This window comes from Talpa occidentalis, unplaced genomic scaffold (genome assembly GCF_014898055.3).
Source record: "Talpa occidentalis isolate TD23 unplaced genomic scaffold, MPIMG_talOcc4v2.1 talOcc4.16, whole genome shotgun sequence".
Lineage (NCBI taxonomy): Eukaryota > Metazoa > Chordata > Mammalia > Eulipotyphla > Talpidae > Talpa > Talpa occidentalis.
The window spans coordinates 21504591-21524617 of record NW_023601653.1 but is presented as its reverse complement, the minus strand read 5'-3'; the positions used below and the strand labels follow the sequence as shown (position 1 = coordinate 21524617).

Genomic DNA, 20027 nt, shown 5'->3' with positions numbered 1-20027 from the left:
GGGGGGGTTGAGAGGATTCACCAGAGACAGAGTGGGGAACAGAACAGGCAGATTGACTGAAGTACACTGCTGAGGGGAGCAGCGGGAGATTCAGGAGGGGTCTGCTGTGCCATGTGGGTTGCTCCCTGGTGGCCGGGGTTCAAACTCGTGCTGCAGAGGCTGCGGATTGCTTCATAGTGCGGTGTTTAGCCCCTTGCACCACCAGGGAGGCCCTATATGCCTATTTAAAGTGATCTTTGTCTTTCTGGTGTTAAAGCAGCTCCAGCAAGCAGTAACCAATGTTACAGTCACTTCCCTTCTCAAAGAAAAATAGTGAATTAATAATTTATGTCAGTTCTTTTGAAGTTCGGTTGAAATTTTAATTTCTTTTTAAAAATTTTAGAAATACAATGCATAAAATAGTTGATTTTAGATGTTGCTTTCTAATCCCTCTCTGTATCACTTCTTGGCCTTTTGGCTAAGATCAAGTGTAGTATCTAATCCCTCTCTGTAAATTTCCCTACTTCTACACTTTCAAAAAGTCAATCTTTTCCCCCAAAAAATGCAAATCAGTTTAAATTCCAAAAATAAAGAACTGGTCTCTATTTACCAAGAAATAAAAAAGTCAACTTTTCTTCCACAGAAACGGAAGTTCCCTATTTCCAGAGATTAGAGATCTTAAGGGACACAAATCATCTGCTGTCAATTAGTAAGGACTAGCATCTGCCAAATACTTTCGTGAGGTTTAATTTGGGGGTTTCTCACCCTCCACAACAATGGCTCTTTGTGTCAGTCACTTTTCATGGAGAGGGAGAGGGTCATCCTGTGCACTGCGGCTATTGAATAGCATCTCTGGCCTCTACCAACTCGATGCCAGTAGTACTAGTACAATAGACAGAAGTGTAACAAAAATGTCTCTGAACATTGCCAAACACTACCTGGGGCAACAAAAATTGCTCCCAGTTGAGAACCACTGCCCTTGAGAACTCAGATGGTAGAAAAATCAGGCTTTCAAACTAGTCATACAAATAGGAAATATCTGCTCCACCACTAGGTGCTCTATGACCTCGAGCAAGTTTCTTAACCCCTCCAAGCTTTGTTTACTTCACATGTAAAATGGTACTAATGAGACCTATTTTCACAGTCCTTGTAAAGACTCAATGGGAAAATGTACAGAAAATGTTTGCCATGTCACCGGTATAGGGCTAGCTCTTAACAGATAACATTCATTGTTAGTTATTACCATAAATTAAGTACCATTTTGGCTAATATTAAAATACCACAAAATATACCCTAATATAACCCTGAAAGCAAGTTGATCTTTTAAAAGTTCAGAATTCAGGCTCCTGTTGTTCTTTAGTGGCCTCAATGTGACCATCAGCTACTGCTGGAGCTTGAAGAAGGCAGCAAAATTGCTGGGTAATAAACTATCGATAGAAACACTTGCTTCCCTTTTAGTTCTAAGACTCTACTTGTCCTTCAATATCTAGTCACCCTTCTTCCTCAGTAAGAATTTCCCACGTGTGGCAATCCCAAATATTAATCATATTTCCCCAGACTCCCTCCCAGATAGCAGAGGCCACATGATAACCTTCTGGTCAATACAATATAAACAGAACTTGCAGGTACAACTTCTGAGGTGTGTTTTTATAGGAAGAGGAGGCTCTTCTCCTTTTCCCCTTTATCCATCCTGCTGCTTGTAATCTGGATGTGATGGCTGGAGCACCATGAGGACCCTAATAGTAGGTACCTCACACAAAAGATGGTAGAGCAGAAAAAGTTCTGTTATATGGCCCAGTTATGTTAGTTCTGAACTGCCTACATCTTGACTTTAAAGTGAGAGAGAAAGAAAAATCATTTCTGGTCTAAGCCACCATTATATTCAGTCTCTATTAGTTGAAGCCAAACAAGTTTAATGCTCAGCACTGGCTGATAAGTATGATACCAAGCAGTGAGCATATAGATACCAGAGATCAGCAAATGGGGTCCCCTGTTATAACATGGCTCAACATCTGATAAGTTGTCTCTTGTATTCTGTCAAACCAACCTGCCCTACATCACACGGTTGAAAATTCAAAATGCTAGTCCTTTCCCTTTTTAGTAAAGAATGCAAGAAATTAACTCCAGTTTAGAGCCAGCCAGTTGCAAAAATAGAAGTAAATACAGTTCTGCCTTGTTCTCAGTCTTAGTCTTTGGAAAAAACTATTACATTGGGGACTTTTTCTTTTGTACCAAAATGGAACCTTTTTTAAAAGGAAATTGTAGATTTAGCATAGAATAAATCCTGGTTTTAGCCTCCACCATCTGGAGATGCCTGCCTGATAATGGGAGCCAGCCAGGCAGCAAAGATCATATTCACAGTATTGCCTTCCAATCCAAGCTCATTTTCTAAATAGCCAGAAGTGTCATAGGCTGAATTGTGTTCCCCAGTCCAAATTTATATGTTGAAGCCCTAACCCCTACTACCACCAACTGTGACTGAATTTGGAGAGAGTATTCAAACAAGTTAAAATTAAGTCATCTGGGTGGGTCATAATCCAAAAACACGGGTGTCCTTCAAAAAGAGGCTAGAACACACACACACACAAATACACTGGAAAGACCATGTGAAGACATAGAGAGATGACTAGCTCATCTGTAAGCCAAAGAGAGAGAAGAAATCAAAAGAACTCATCCTTGCTGACACCTTGAACTCGGACTTCTAACTTCCAGAATTAAGAGGAAATAAATTTTTGTTGCTTAACTTCCTACCCCAATCCCATCTGTGGTTATGGCAGCCCTAGCAAACTAGTATAGGTACACAGAGAGATACAGAGTGCACAGTGGTCAATAAGGAAAAGAATCATTAAGTTTTTTGTTTAATTTGCTTAACTTTATATATTTTTTACATCATTTTTCATTTTTGTACAATGTATGCATCTCTATCTTGGTTATAGTCCCCATACAATTCCCACCACCCTTGTTTTGATCCTACTCCCTTCTCTCTGCCCCCCTCCCCCATAGTGTGTCTCTGGTTTATAGAAGCTTGTTGATTTTGATTTTTACTTTATTATAATTAGTCTTTTTCTTGTCCCTTATTTAGGTTTGTTTTTTAAGCATGTATAAGTCCATTAACTATGCCTACTCAAAGGGATACTAACCAGAAACAAATAGAAGAGACACTTACTAGTTTTGAATTCTATTGCCAAAGATACCACAAGCCTGACCTGACAGAATTTATGATCTTCCAAACCCTAAAGCAATGCTTGGAACCTAAATGCTCTGCTAGCAGGAAGGAGGCTGAGAAAGAAGGCCAAATGCCCCAGGTCTGCTCAGATGGGCCAGGCAGGATAAAGAAGAGAGCTGCTCTGAGAGAAAACCAAGGACTGCCAGATGCTCTTATCATCTCCTCCATACACCTTCCCAATTCTGGTCTAACAGATTAGATACCTGTTATAGACCAATGACTTTTTCAAATTGCAGTTTTTTGCTACATTTATTAAATTATTACTCCACTGAAGTATATTGGGTGAACTGGGACCAGAAAATGATGAGCCTAAACTATTTCAACCTCATAGAAGGCACCAGGCATCACCAAGAGATCCTGAATCTTGAGTCAACTTCAATAACTGGATGGGATTTTGTATCAAATCCCTCTGGGAAGGTACCAAGTATATTCGGAATGTGAGAAGATACACACAGCTATTAGGTTTTGACCCATGTGGCCCCTATTATTTACAACAGAACCCATAGTCCAATTAATAGACAGATTTTATGTATTTCTATGTGCAGGCCTGAAGAAATAACTAAACAAAATAAGAGAATAAAGGCATCAAAACTGTCATAGGATTCTAGATTCTAATTCCCTGGACCCCTTGAAGAAACTTGTCACTTATATTCTGCCCTATGTGCAGAGCAAATGAGTCAGTGAAACGCAAAGTAGACAGAGCAGGAAGTTGATGCCAAAATAGAAAAGATATGCAGAGATGGAGCGTTTAGATACAGACCAGCACGACTCACCTCCCAAATGCTGTCCTCGTACTGAGTCAGAAGGAAAGATGCTGAGGAAGATGGGTAACAAATTCAGGTAGGCGTCCTGAAATGGGCAATGCGAATTTTCCCATTATCTAGGTCCGGCTTTATCCATAAATGTTTTCAAAGTGAAATGATGATTCATAAATTGTTCATTTGATTCTAAGCTAAAGGAAAGGGCTTCTCGGTGCACAGGTGCGTGTCCAAGAGGGTTCTGGTTCCTGCCCACGCCATTCTGTAGTGCCATCAAGCACAAGGCAGGTTCTCGATCAATTAAGGCAGACCCGTGGATAAAGGAGAGTCCTGGAGCCCTCAGTGGCTTTTTCAGGCTTTAATGCTCTTTCTACGCCAACTGTTGTGGGTCAATCCCGCAGGCTGGCAAGGTAGGAGGGCGGGAGGCCAGAGAGCTGGCAAGCCTCCCAGCCCCCAGAGAACCTTTACTTTCTCTGGCGTCCTCTCATGGCCTCTTCCACCGTAGCTGTCTTTATATCCGCAGCCCCCAGGCCCAGGTGTGCACACTCACGCATGCCCATACCATACTCCAGGTGTCCACAATCAGTCATGCATACCCTGGCCCACGCTCCCAAGTGCCCTCCAAGGCCACAGGTGATAGCCACAGAGGCCAATGTTGAAAAAGCCTGACCATCTTCATTTACCCTACAGTTCCCATTTCTATTCATGAGAAATATGTTGATGAAACTCCGGCCATCATCTTCAGTGAGCATACTAGCCTGCACAATGCTTGGAAACCATCCGGGGATAAGCAGAGTGATTGTTACAACAAATGACACGCACCCTCATCCATAAAAGACTTTCATGGGGCCTTCCTGGTGGCGCATGGGGTTGAGATGCAACCAATGAAGCTCTCCGCAGCCACTGCAGCACGAGTTCGATCCCTGGCCAGGTTGGTGACCCACATGGCGCAGCAGACCTCTCCTGTCTCGCCCGCTGTTCCCCTCAGCAGTGTATTTCAGTCCCTCTGCCTGTTCTGCTCCCCACTCTGTCTCTGGTGAATCCTCTCACCCCCCACGCCTCTGGCCTTGTATGCATAAATAAATAAATCTTTTTTTTTAAAAAAAGGCTTTCATAATTGTATTCCTAGACCCCATTAGCCAAAGCATTTGGAAAGTCAAAATGTTTTGCCAAGTATAGGGTATATGAATTCCCTCAGGCTTTCACACCGCTGGCCTCTGTGGCTATCACCTGCAGCCTTGAATGCAGGAAGCGCTTGGGAGCGTGGGCTAGGGCACGCGTGCTTGATGGTGGACACCTGGAATATGGTGTGCACATGCGTGGATGTGCACACCTGGGCCTGGAGGCAGAGGCTATAAGGACAAAGTCACACAGAAAATGGCTACAGAAGCAGAGAACAGTTTAAAGAAGATGAGCCGCTGTGAGAAAGAGCCCAGAGGAAAGAACGTGTAGAGATTCGCAGGGGGCCTGAGTTGCTGTCTCCCTGCTGGCTTGTTTCCCCTGCCTACTGTTTAAAAACCTGTGGGGATGATGAAGCCAAAAGCTCCAAGGTTCTCTTTTAAGCTGCCTGAACTGACGGTGAACCTACCCAGCCTGAGATGGTTGCAAAACACCTCGCAATTTGGCAACAGGAACTCCAGATATCAGTGAGTATTTGAGTGTGAAGTCTTGGAGTAATAGGTATAAGGAAGAGAAGGGTGAGCTCGTTTTAGAAGAAATGACCTGAAACCCAATCAGAAGTCACTCAATGACCCAAGTAAACAGGCTTATCTTGGCCCACTGCATTAAGCACGTTGCTTTTTGCCCCTAGCAGAAAGACTTGGTTACAGCCTAATTTAAATCCCTTACACATTATAACTCTCTACTAAATTGAGTAAAAAGCACATCGTCTCAGTCACCTGCTAAGCATATGACACGGGGTGTAAATTCATTCATTTGAACCTTAATATTAAAGGACTTTTTCTTGAATTTAAATCATCGGATACCAAGTAATGACTTCAATCCAAAACAGACATGCCCTGGAGAGTTAAGAGACATTTTCAAAGACAAAGAAGGCTTCTAACCTGCTCACAATTAGCCACAACATGCTACTAGGGGTTGTTTAATTGGGACTGCCACTCTCAATTAACCAGCAACAAGTGACTAGAAAAGTGAGTGACTGAAATTAGGTCCACGTGTTACCAATTATTCCCATTAGGGATTATAACGAAATTGTGTGTTCTGCTTTGATTTCCTTTCTCTAACTCCAAGAAGTTATATAAATTAAAGTAGAGGGAACAGAACTTTTTTTTTTCATTTCTGAGAACAGAAAGACCAGTGGCAAGGAAGCTGTGCAGACCTTCTGCTCTAATAGCCAACGCAACCTCAACATTTACTCTTCAATGGAGAAAACAGCACCCCACCTAGTTCCAAATGACTAGGGGAGATTCTTTGCGATTCACAGGAATCATTCTTTTCTTCATTGAGCAAAAACAGAGATGATTTAGGCAAGAGGCAAAATTCCCCCCTTATTCACTAAAAATCAAGAATATTCAGTTTCTGGTATGATTCACTAGGTTTCTGATAAGTAGCAGTTTATTGGAAACATGAAAAGGAGGGAAGGTCTGTAGACAATGATGACGCATTGAACTGAAAAGATCTTCAACCTAAATCTGCTTTTAGATCTGGTTTAAATAGTCATCTCCTTGGAACTGGATTTCAAATTTGAATTTCCTGGACCTGACAACTTTGAAATGTATATTTAAATGGTCAATGCACATTTAAATATACATTTTTTTAAGTTTTGAGGTCATGCCAGATATTTCATGTACACTGAACATGGATGAAAGACTGATTCAATTACCACTAAATATTAGACCTGCTTCATATTTTCATTTATAGTAAAGAAACAAAAACCACAAGAATCCAGATATACTTGAAAATTCTTTTTTTTCCAATTCTTTCTAGATTCCATTGAAACACTCACCTTCCTGAAGTGTCTTTCATGCTTCAAAAGATTACAAAATACTAAAGGAATCTGAATGAATTTAAACTGTTCAATGGATTATGGTGGTGGATTATGGGTGCTCCAGTGGTCGGGGAGCTACAGGTACTGCAAGTGAACAGGGGGATCCTTTACTTTCAAAATACTAACAACGATACAAACCAATGGCACTTGGAAAAGACATTTAAATTTTTTAAAAATCCTTAAGAATTACTAACAACCTGGTTGCCTCTGAATCACCAGTGACTGCTAACCATGTGTCTTTGCCCTTGATAACAAGGATTAGGAGCTGAGACACGGCCAGGAAGAGAATGGCAGCCTGATATCACACATTGTCATAGCTAGAGCTCAAGGAAGAACTTGAAAAGCAGCAGTAGGGTCTCCTCCACTACCACACTATTCAATAATCCCATATGCATGCATGCACACACAAAACACACACACACAAAAATAAAATACAAAAAAAACAAACTCTTCCATGTTGCTTGGAGATTCTGTCATATGCAGCTGATCCGCAAGCTAAACAACTTTGCATGACTGGCCCATTTTATATTTACCAAGAGTGCTGATAAAAGAGAGCTATGGGAGTACTATAGGGTCAAAAGGACAGTGCCCAGTAGAGGACAGGTCACTGTCTGCAGATTCTTCACCCACATGCACAATTGCAAGACCACTCAGGCTCAGGGAACAACAATGGGGTTTATTTAACAAACAGGGAAAACAAAGAGTTTCTAAGGTCACAGGCAACTGGCTATCTCACCCTGGATAATGTCCACAGTGTCCAAAAGTCCTAAACAAGAGCCCACTCATCCAAGATGGTGCCGTCCCATCAGTGAGGGCCTGGAGTTCGTGCACACCAGCAAGCAGCATGCCAGGATGCAACTCACCACAGCTGGAGGCTCTCACAAGCAAGGCCAGTAAAATGACACTGTAGCAACCCAAAGCAACAGTTTGAAGGTCACAGGGACAGCTTTGGGAGGTGGTGCCAGACGATTAGGAGGGGTTAACAACTCTCAGAGGTGACCTGGATGCAGAGTGCCTGTGTAGGGTAAATGATTTTTTCCACCCTCCTGCCATTAGCATCAGTGATAACTCCTGTGGTCTTACATGCGTGCCTGATGGCAGGCCCAGGGGCATGGTGTGGGCGTGTGTGAGTGGGCACAGCTGAGCTGAGAGGCTGGGCTTACAAGGGGAGAGCAGAGAAGACAGCGTGGCAACAGAGGACGGGAGGAGGCAGAGGACAGTGAAGAGACCACAGATGAGACCATGAGAGAACACCAAAGAGCCCAATACGAGTGGAGATTCGCCCCCAGGCCTCCCTGCCTGCCCTGCACCTGATCGCCTCACTACAAATGGTAGAGAAAGATCATTAAAAGCCTGAAAAAGCCACTGAGGGCTCCAGGACTCCTCCTTTTACCTATCTGCCTCGATCCATAGAGAACGTGCTTTGTGCCTTTCTGGCGCTACAACCTGTCTCATCAAAAGTACTGGGTAGCACTGGTGTTAGCAGCTCTTTGTGAGTTGGTGGCCCACACCAACAACAGTTCTTGGAGACGCCAGGCCCAGAGCCTTTTGATGATCCTTTTCTGGCGATGTCAGAGGCTGGGGCAGAGGGCAGCAGCCCGGGCCTCTACAAAGCCCTTCTGCTTCTCTGCAAAGCTTTTTGGCTTCTCTTCTTTCTTTGGAGGTCAGCTGCTGAAGCGTCTTCTTTCTTTGAGGTCAGGAAACAGTGAATCCTGAGCTGCCTCCTGCCCTGCCTTGTCTCCTCTTTTGGGGTCCCTCACTTACCAGTCTGAAAGGACCATATTCAATTCTATGGCAGGTTGGGCCATTTAGCCCTGATCGGCTCATAGCTCACACCTTATGGGTCCATTCTACGATCTGCACCCAGTAGCCCTTCAGCTTGTGCTGCAGGGCTCCCGGGTTCACTGAGAATTTGAGTCTTCTAGTTACGGGCATGACCAGATCAAAGCCTCATGGCTGGGCCTCCCCTGGTGGCGCAGCAGTTGAGCGCTTGGCTGCGAGGCTGCCCACAGCCTCTGCAGCGCCAGTTCGTTCCCCGGCCACCAGCAAGGGTTCCACAAAAAAAAAAAAAAAAAAAACCCTCATGGCTTTTTTAAGCACAGAGATAATATAGTAGATCAGCAGTCCACAAACTTTTTCTGTAAAACCAGATAATAAATGTAGGGTAAAGAAAAAATGTCAGGCTTTTCTGCCCTCCCGCCATCAGGATAGATGAGGGACCCCTGTGATCGTGAATGCATGCCTGATGGCGGGCACCTGAAGTGGGTACACCTGGGCTAAGACTGTGCTTTTAGGGACAGCGTCACGGAGACGCCAGCAGAAGCTGAGAAGCAGGAGAAGCTGAGAGAGAAGCAAGAGAAGCAGAAGCTGAGAGAAGGCCGGAGAGCCCAGAGTGAAAACCTCCCAGCCCCCCAGCACCCCTGCCTGCCATATGCCAGGTGAACCCCAATAAAAGACCTGCAAAAAACCACTGAGGACTCTGACTCCTCCTTTACCCGGTCTGCATGGGATCAGAAAACCTGCTCAGTGGTCATTCCTGCTTCTACAATAAATATTTCAGGCTTTGCAGACCATAAGGTCACTACAGCAACTTAACTCTGCCTCTGTAGTGAAAACAGGCAGACGATATGTAAACAAATGAGTGTGACTGTATTCCAATAAAACATCTCATCACTTCCCAGAAAATAACCAGAGACTTTGATGTTGAAGAGTAAAAGTTCAGAATTGAAGGGAATCATCTAGAATCATTTGAGGAGTGCGATAAAAATATCATTTCACATGGTCTAGCCCAAAATAAAATTTTAGTAAATCTTCTGTGGGACCTAGAAATGTGATTTTTTTTTTACAGGTCCTACAGCTGATTCTGATTCAAAGTCATATTTGTAATTCCTTGATCTAGATAATGATCTCAGCTTCTCCAATAACTGACATTAGGAGTATCACATTCATATTAGTGAGGACAATTAAAGCACACTGCTACAATAGTAAACCCTAAATCTCAGTGGTGAAACCCAAGTAACAACTTATTTCTGTCTCATCTCACCCTCCTCTCTCTTATAGCTATGCCATCTGGAACTCTTGGAAAAAGAAGTGGAGACGGAACATCAACTCTTAGATGTCTTAGCACAAAAGTGACACATGGTACTTCTGTTCATATTTTATTGGCCAAAACTAAGCATACACCTCCAATCTATCTGCCAGGGAGGTTGGGACATAGAAAGGGGCACACTGATATCTGGTGAACTTTGACAGCCTCTGACACACCTGCCATATTTTTATCAGACTCATCATCTATAACTCTGAGCTACCACCTGCTTCCTTCAGACCACACTGAAAGAACAGATGCTCAAAAAATGCTTGGCCATCAATTAAACACCACATAGCTCTGGAACAGCAAGTCTAGCATCCAAAACTTTTATTTATACCTAGCTTTTGCTAAGGTTAGATTCTTGAAATTCTGGTTGATTTGTATCAATTGAATGAGGTTTTGAGGGGTTGTTTATTATTATTATCACTAAGCAAACATGCCATATTTGAAACTAGAGCTGCTGTGATGTCTGGTTTCTGAATCAGATACACACAGATAAGTGTCATTAAGCAAAAGAAAACAGCCATGAGCATATTGATGATGAATTTTCCTCATGTTTGCAGTTACTAAGGTTGGATGTTTGTTTGTTCATATGATACTGCATGTCCATGATATTCCATGTTGAAGATTAAGAAGAAATGATTCCCAGTTTTCTAAGATGTGGGCAAATATCTAAATAGCAGGCATCAGCTTGGATATTCAGAGACAAAAATCTATCATTTCAACAGTTATAGTGCTCTTTATTTTTTCTCTTAATTTTTTTAGCAACTCTGAAATAAGCTTAGTTATTTTGATGACATTGTTTAGATCACAAAAAACGTCTTATGCATTGAATCACTTACTTTGACAATCAATTACATTATTATTTTCCCCACAACATGCCTTCTATCTATCCCCTTGCCTTGCCTTCCCCTCTCTCTTAACCTCAGCATTCTCAGGATGTTTATTAATGTCCACAAGGCTTAGAATGTGTTTCACATTATCAAATTATCTGTTAGAGCCCTCTTTAAAAAAAACACCCATGAAAAAAGATAAAGAAATGTTATATTTATGCCTTCAAGAGATTTCTACTAAAGTACGAGATTAACTGGATGTTTGAAATAAACCCAAATGTTTAGGAAGACTTGTGGCTTCCCCACATAGAAACTCAGATAGCATATAAAACTATTGACTAAGGCAGGCTCAGGATTCTGAAAGGAATAATTCATGAAGTACTTATGAAAATCACAATGTTATTTACTAATATGACTTCTGGTTATAATTGTCCACACAAGTCCATGACTTACTCAAAATGAAAAGAAATGCTGATCAATAAATGGTATTTATTGTCCTCAATGCACAGCCCTTACTCAACGTACACTGTGATCTTCAGAATTTCCTTTAACAGGTCTGTGTGTGATGACTAAATAAAATTGCCTTTTAAGCTGGTTTCTTAACCTTTCATCTCAGGGCCTGCATCTGAGTGTCTTAAGGTCTATTTATTAACCTGATCATTTCCTCACCACAGCTTATCAGTGGGTCCAGTGGTTTCAGTCTTTCTGAATAATCAGTCACCTTGGGGAAAAAAGCACAAAGCATTTACTCAGCCAACATTTACTCTGGCAGTTTCACCATCCCCAAGGGATCTTGGCTTATGTACAACTATGGGATTGACAAAGCTGTCTATAATAATTTCAACTGTTGGACTCATCATTTAAATGTTGAAAATCCCTTCATAATTACACATAGACATTAAAAACTGGCAAGTAAGCTGCCTTTTATAATATAATGGCATTATCTCAATTCATTCACTAGTTATAAACGATAATTTGTAGCATCACAATTTAGGGCCAGAGGATTCCTCACAATCCTCATCAACACCTTGAGAAAATAGAAAAAGATTTCTAGAGTACTAAGCTGGGAAGGATATCCTTATTCATATAGAAAAGTGGAGTTTTTTTATACCTTCTTTAGAATATCTACTGGTTCTAGATCTCAATTGTAGAAAGCAGTTTCTAGACCTCAATTGCAGAAAGCTTACACATCAGATTCATTTCCAGTAGAAAATAGGTCAATAACCCTTCTGTAGAAAAGGATTTGAAACTATGAGCAATTATCTAATAAAAGTGTTTAAATAAAATGGCCATTCATGTATCACAAAACTTAGAGCAAGTATATCATAATTACACAGTTTAGAGATGCAATTTACTGATTAAAATGTGTTACAAATACCCTTTCCTCTGATTTCAAGACTGACAGGAAGATTCTGAGATTTCACCGCTTACTTCAGGTCATTAGGTTGTAAGTCACAGATATTAGAGCAGACCCAATCTTAAGGGCTTATCCAACAACAGCTTCCCTTTACAGATGAACAAAAACCAGGCCAAACTTCTCCAGTTTGATTGTACCTGGCTCTATTTCTATTTCTATGCATACACACACACACACACACACAACATTTTCCAGCTGTGTATCAATAGCAGAGGGTGGTTTTCTGTGCAGCCTTTGGATAAATGGTAGCTAGAGAGATGTTTGAAGGATAGGCCTTCATAAGCACACTAAAAGAAAACAAGCAACATTGACTTCAAAATAACCTAAGTGCACTCCACAATTTCTGAGACAACTTTTTGCTCATGTGTTGCAATTTAGTTGCCTTAAAAATAACAAACTTTATTTTCCACTTGTCCCTAACTCACTCTTGCTAACAGTGACAAATGACTCATTGAGAAATGACTTTTGACAGCTTCCAATTGCCTGATGGACTTTCATAACTGCCTTTTACTGGGTCAAGGGGTTGCCATGTGCAATTCTTTGAGGCCATTATTGGGTAAAACTGCACTTGCCACTTATTCATTTAACTGGTTGAAATCTAATGCCAGAGACGACAAAGTTGACAAGCTCACAGACAGAAAACCTCAGCTTAAGCAAGAAAGAGAAATACCTGCCCTTGGCTACAAGAGCCACATAAGAGAATGTCGTGGATGTGGGGAGAGGTATGTTAACTGACCCTAAAACATAATCCCAAAAGCATGACTTATTGGCCAGAAGCCCTTCACACTTTTATTTCTATGTACTAAGACCTCCATATGTGTTTCCACAGAATCATACAATATAGAATCTCTGAGTCATATGATTTTGGAGCCCAAATGTATTATTTCCTAGGTGAGAAAAGAGATTTATCAAAAATATTTGCTCCAGGGGCCTCCCCTGGTGGCGCAGTGGTTGAGCGCTGGGCTGCGAAGCTGCCCGCAGCCTCTGCAGCACCAGTTCGATCCCCAGCTGCCGGAGAGGGTCCCACATGTTGCGCAGACCTCTCCTGCCGCCCGCTGCTCCCCTCAGCAGTGTATTTTCATTCGTCTGCCTGTTCTGTTCCCCACCCTGGCTCTGGTGAATTCTCTCACCCCCCTCAAGCACCCCCACCTCCCCCCCAAGCCCCACCCCGTGCTTCTGACTGTACCCAATGCTTGTATAAATAAATAAAATATTTGCTCCAGGGCACACAAATAGTGACCAGTGGAATTCAGAAAGCAACTCACATCTCCTAATACCTAGCTTAGAGTTTTTAAACTATATAGACTCTTCACAATAAGCTTTCAATACTTCTAACAGGTTTGTGTGTTAACATGATCTTAAAGAGGTAGCATTTAGATTCCTCATGTTGAATTCAAATCTGCTTCTAAAGATTCTCTTCTATTTGAAAAAGACTTATTGCTTTAACTCCTCTCTTCACTAAAAAAGAATTAAAACAGAGTGACAAATTAAATTTACTGCTATCCTCAATTGTGTGCATAGGCCAGAATGAAAATAAAAATCCTTTTATCAAGGCAAAATTTGAGGGAAATATTTTAAATTTGCCCTTACTTTGTTTTAAAGTTGATCTCTTGATCACTCCCTTTTGAAATACCGCTTACACTCTCACTTTGAAAATTATGATGGGACCTTTCTTAGGAAACAAAGGACTGACTTTAAGATTAACCTTGAGGTAAAAAAGAAAAACAAATCAAATCAAAGACAAGATTGTCCTCACGGCTTGGGTTCTTTGAGGAAATTTTTTCTTTCCCCCAAATACCTCATCAATTAGAATAACGCAAATGTATAGTTCCTTGCTCCTCCAGACACAAAGGAACAGGAATTTCTACAAATCGATAAGGATAGACTATTTGGAAAGGTCAAAGGAGTCCTTTTTAAAAGTTTGTTAGCACTTCTGTTAATAAGTTTTCTCTTTTTTTTTTATTTCTAGGAGGTAAGTGATTAAGACTTTAGTACTAAAGAAAAATGTCCTACTGAGTCATACAGCTAAAAACAAATACAGTCACTGTCCTAACATAAGCTTTTTTTTTCTCTGGAGATTTATACGTGTGCTGATTCACAACTTCCCACACACTGAAAGGAGGAGGAAAAAGGAGTAGCCTCCTCTTCCAGTTAACTATAAAATATAGTAAAACAAAAAAAAAGTTTAAAAAAATCAATGGTCTCTTCAGAAATGGAGGAGCAATTGGGCTCTTTCTATTTACAGAAATCAAGTTTCTCCCAATTAATAACTTTACAATGGGTAAAGTATATTACCAATTTTCAGTTGGGGGAAGGTAGCATTGTGAAAAGATGAGAATATTTTCTCTGGTTTTATATTTTTAAAAATGAGAATGCAAACTAAATGGCATAACTAAGGATTTCCCAATGGATGAGCGAAACTTACAAATTGTGAACCAAAGAAATGAACAGCATTGGCAAGAAGACCCAGTGTGATGGACATTTAGACACATGGGCTGGTTGCATGAACACTATGCACTTACTTTTTTTTTTTCAGTTCTTAAGCTGGTAGAGTTCAGAGTTTATTTTGTTGGGAATTTAATAGGAAATTCAATTATCATATAGAAAGGTATCTTTTCCTGTTCACTGTTTTCTGTTTAAAAATTCTAATGTATAAACCTAGCCTCTCAGTATCACACTTTAATGTTGGTTATAATATATTGGCTATCTCTTTTCCATACTACCATGGCCCCTCTATGAAATTCATAACCAAATGATGAAGATAGAAAAATCACACTTCTAACTCACAACATCACGCACTCACTTTTATAAGATGTGATTTCCTGGGTGGGAAAGGGAAGGGTCCCTGGCATTTATTTAGGCCTTACTATATGCTGGGCCAGTGGCCTCCACATACTAGCTGCCTTTAAACCTCAATTTAAAACTGTGGGGTGTGATCCCTCCTCTCTAGACAGAGAAAGGGGAAGCAATGTATACTAACTACATTATGTAGGTCCCTTCAGCCAAGATTAAGTCATTAATACTGATTAATTGGTTGACATGAATAAGTCAAGTCATTGGTTGATTAATGATTAATGGAGTCAGAGAATTAAAACTATTATGAGTTTATTTAAAACTAAGATGACAAATCTAATATATAGGACTTGGAGATCTGAGGGCTAAGGGAAGTATAAATGCTACAGTATCAAGGGCTTAGTGGCCATGTGTACAATATATAAAAATAACTAGCTCAATATCCATATTTTTATATGATTATTCAACAATATGCACTTCTTAGTAGAGAAACCACCAGGAATATACAGCAATTTAATTTCAACTTATACTAGTTAAAAGTCAACACAATTAAAATTTCAGTTTTTTAGTCACAACAGCTACATCTCAAGTCTCAGTAGCCAAATCACTACTGTTCTGGACAGCTCAGATCTAGAACACTTTGTCATCACAGAATGTGTGTGGTTGGATTCTAAACATTTTATATTAGGGGTTTTTTGGAAAAAAGCTACTTTATATTTGTACAGCACTTCATGATTCTCTCAAAACAGATGATCTGGTTCATGTTAAAATTTCCCCCAGATGGTGGTGAAGGAATATGAAATCCAGGGAATTGACTGACAAGTTAGGCACTAGTACCCCCAAGTAGAGAGAACCCCAGTCTGCTAGCCCATGTTTTCAGGGTGTTGTAAAAAAGCAGACTCAGAAGGCAAGTGTGGACTTTGCAACCCAGCTTCAATATATACCAGTCATGTGACAGGGAACATTTCTGGGCTTCAGTTTCCTCATCTGAAAAACCAGATAATCATGACGTTTCAGAAATATCAAACGCCACCAGATGGTAAACTTGATAGCTACCCAGGCATGACCACGTCCCCCTCTTAAGCGCCAAGCTGGATTTTTCTTTTTTCTGTTTTAATCTTAATTCAAATTTTTTTTCAATGTTATATTCTACAAATAGAGTCAACAGAAGTGGTTCACAATTTAGGAAACTGATTTTGAGTAAGCTGACATTTCCAACTGTTATAGACACTCTCCTCCCAGCTGCTATATTTATGTTACCTCGGAATTGTCATCAAGATAAAATGGGAACTTAAGTAGCACATGAATCTGAACATGGAGGGCCCAATAAATGCCAGGCACCTCTTCATCTTCTTCTTCTACTCTCAATTTCCCTTTAAGATTTCCTGGATTCTACCTGCAGAATTCTGTATTCTAACCTAAATGGATAAATGACTCAGCAAGCTTATTTCAATCTGATCACATAACATATGCTTTCTATAAGAATATTAATTATATATTATATGAGAAATCAATAGCAAAATCAGATTAAATATTCAGAGATTCATTTTATAGGAAGTTCAAAGAATGCATCTATTTTCATACATTGATTATCCACCTAATGGAGAGCCACATTCTAGAATGTTTCTTTTAGTTGGCTTAGAAAAGCATCACAGGATGACTCTAAAGCAGCCTGACCTTCCTAATTACATCGAGTTCAAGCTATTAAACAATCTACTTATCCTAGTTCAAAAGTTTAAAATTCTAGGGCAGGACTAAATTTTTCAGGCAACTCTATTTTCATTTGTTTTAATTTTCCAAAAATATATTTGTACTCTATTGCACCTCCAAAGAGCCCTGAAACAAAGAAATGATGAAAGTCATCAACTTCAAGGAGGCAGTGCTTTTAGTATCTTCTGGCTGGTACTGGGACCTGTTGGCCTAAGACTAAGCTGACAGATGTGAGTTTCAAAATGCCTGCCAACTATCTGACATAGATAGCTAACATCTTGCCTCCATAGAGACTCCAAATAGACATTTCACTGAAATCTGATACCAACTCTGTTAACTCTAAAGTAGGGCAGGTATTTTCCCATTTTTCCAGGTGAGGAACTTGAGAATCCAAGCGATTACATGACACATAATTATAAAATGGTACTAGAATTCAAATTGTTAGACTCCTTGACAGATATTTTTCTAATATAAAAACCACCAAATATAGACAGGCTCTCATTAGAATAGGACCGAAAGCAGTACCCGTATTTCATTTATTAAATCAAAACCAGGGTACAGAGAATGGCCACATGGATGAAACCAGTGACAGACAGTGAATGGGGACCAGAGAAACTGATGAGGGTCAAACAGGAAGCAAGTAGTCATCAAATTGTATAAAGTCATCTAACTCCATCTCTTCAACTCTGTGGTCACTTTTTTTTTTAATGAATCAATAGGCAGAATGCTTATCAAATGTATTGATGGCACTATGGTAAATGATGGAAATGCTAGAATAAAAGAAGCCAATATTATGGTTCTTTGGTGGGGGGTATGGTGTAATCATACATATGAAAAGCTATGAACCTATACCCCTAGATCATATACAGTGCTGTAAACCAGCTTCCTCAATACAATGATACAACTTAAAAAAAACATTCTCAATGAATGATAAGCCAAATCCAACAAAAGGAGACTTTTTGTGAAATCAATGTGAAGACCTGCTGCTAGGAGCTGAATTGCTGAAGACTTAGCCCTCAATAGCTCAGAAAGTGATTGCATTTGGAGATAGAGCTCCTTGGGTGGTGTTAAATTAAAATAAGGCCCCAATCTGACAGATGCTCTTGTAAGAAGAGGAAACTAGGACAAGCAGAGACAATGCACAGACCAAGAGGGGACCACGTGAGGACAAAGAGAGTAGATGACCTTCTGCAAGTCAGGGCAAGAACCCTCAGAAGAAAGCAAACCCTGCTACTGACACCTTGTTCCCGAACTTCCAACCTTTGAGAAAATAAATTTCTCTTGTTTATGTCACTTTTCCTGTAGTATTTTGCAAGGACAACCTCAGCATACTAATTCATCTGCTTCAGAGCAACAAATAAACAAAAATACCTAGTGAGTGTATGATGGACAGTATCTTGCTTAGCAATGTGCAATGGAGAGCGAAGTACTTCCATTAACAGTAAGGTCTTTGTAGTCCGCTGGGTATTGCCAAAAAAAAGTATGACACAGAATGATTAGTAAAAGTCTAATACTTGAGCAACTGGGATTCTGGTGTCAGACAGAAGGGTTTATTCCAACCCTGTTACTTCCTTATTGTGTGACCTTGAGCGGGTCATCTCTCTCTGTGCTGTCTCCTTATCTGTAAAACGGAAATACTGTCTACCTCACGGGATGGTTAAGAAGACCTCAAGAGATAATTAATATCAAGTGTGTAGAGAAAACAATCCATGAAAGCCACTGTTTATACTATTATGGTATCATCCTTACCATCATTGTGAGAGGATAAGGCTCTTGTTCTGCTTGGAGGTGATCAGATCATTTCTGAGTGTCAGTTGTGGCTCTTCAAACACCCCTATTAAAACATAATGATATAAAAAAAATCAAAAAAACATAATGATAATAAAAATAACAGCATTTGAGTGTCTGTTCTGTGTCAAGTGTTTTACTTCATCTCTTCAATTTAATCTTAACAACTCCCCCTTTAAACTGTGTCATTATCAACACTTCACAAATGAAAGAACTGAAACACATAAAGCCCGGCTGTGGTGGAAGAGGAATTGTGGCTGAGAGTGTCTGTCTCCAGACAATTTGCCATTCCCTTCCTAGATGCTCAGAGGAAGGGGCCTTAAGACAATATCTAATAAGAAAAATTACCTGAACGTGGATATTAAGAACATTCATAAAAGCATAACATTATTTTTAAATATTATAAGGTTTGTTATTGATAAAATGGTAGGTTTTATATAATTGTAGGATTATGCAAAGGTTTACAACAAGTGGAAGTTAAGAGGGCAAGAGTATATCTCAACATAGAACATCTTTTTTTTTTTAAGATTTATTTATTTATACAAGAACCGGGGTACAAGCCAGATGTGCGGGAGGGTAAGAGGACTCACGAGAGACAGTGCAGGGAGCAGAACAGGGAGACTGACAAAATACACTGCTGAGGGGAGCAGAGGGCGAGACAGGAGAGGTCTGCTTTGCCATGTGGGATTCTCGCCGGCCAGCTGGGATTGAACCCGTGCTTCAGAGACTGTGGACAGCTTCAGAATGTGGCGCTCAAATGCCTGTGCCACCAGGGAGGACCCTTCAACATAGAATTTCTAGTAGAGTCATCAAAAGATGGAATAAATTTTGGCAAGAACAACCATACACCTCACAGAACTGTACAAAGTTGTATTCATACACAGTCAAGGAGTTCTAGTAGGTGACTTTTAGGAACCCCACCCCAAATCTAAACCTGTGTCTATGCAACAGGGGTGCATAGGCAATAGGACTACTGATAGACAAAGATCTAACAACTTATAATTACTGAAAGGGCCTCCCTGGTGGTGCAAGGGGTTAAGACACAACTTATGAAGCTGTCTGCAGCCACTGCAGCACGAGTTTGATCCCTGGCCAGGGAGATATCCACATGGTTCAGCAGACCTCTGCTGTCTCCCCACTGTTCCCCTCAACAGTGTGTTTCAGTCAATCTGCCTGTTCTGTTCCCCGCTCTGACTCTGGTGGATCCTCTCAACCCCTACCCCACATCTCTGGCCTGTACCCCAGTTCTTATATGCATAAATAAATAAATCTTAAAAAAATAATAATTACTGAAAGTCCTAGAAAAAAATGATGGTTGGCAAGAAAATGTACCCAATACTCAGTTATAGGGACTAAGATGTGGAATCCAGGCCCAGAATAACCAAGAACACCAGACAGAGAAAGGACGGCCACAATAGAAGGAGCATG

At 40.5% G+C, this 20027-nt stretch overlaps 1 pseudogene; it reads left to right on the top strand.

The window, feature by feature from the left end:
* Nucleotides 1-437: 437 nt before the first annotated feature.
* On the top strand, nucleotides 438-514 carry LOC119248532 (U2 spliceosomal RNA; annotated as a pseudogene).
* The last annotated feature ends 19513 nt before the right edge of the window (nucleotides 515-20027 follow it).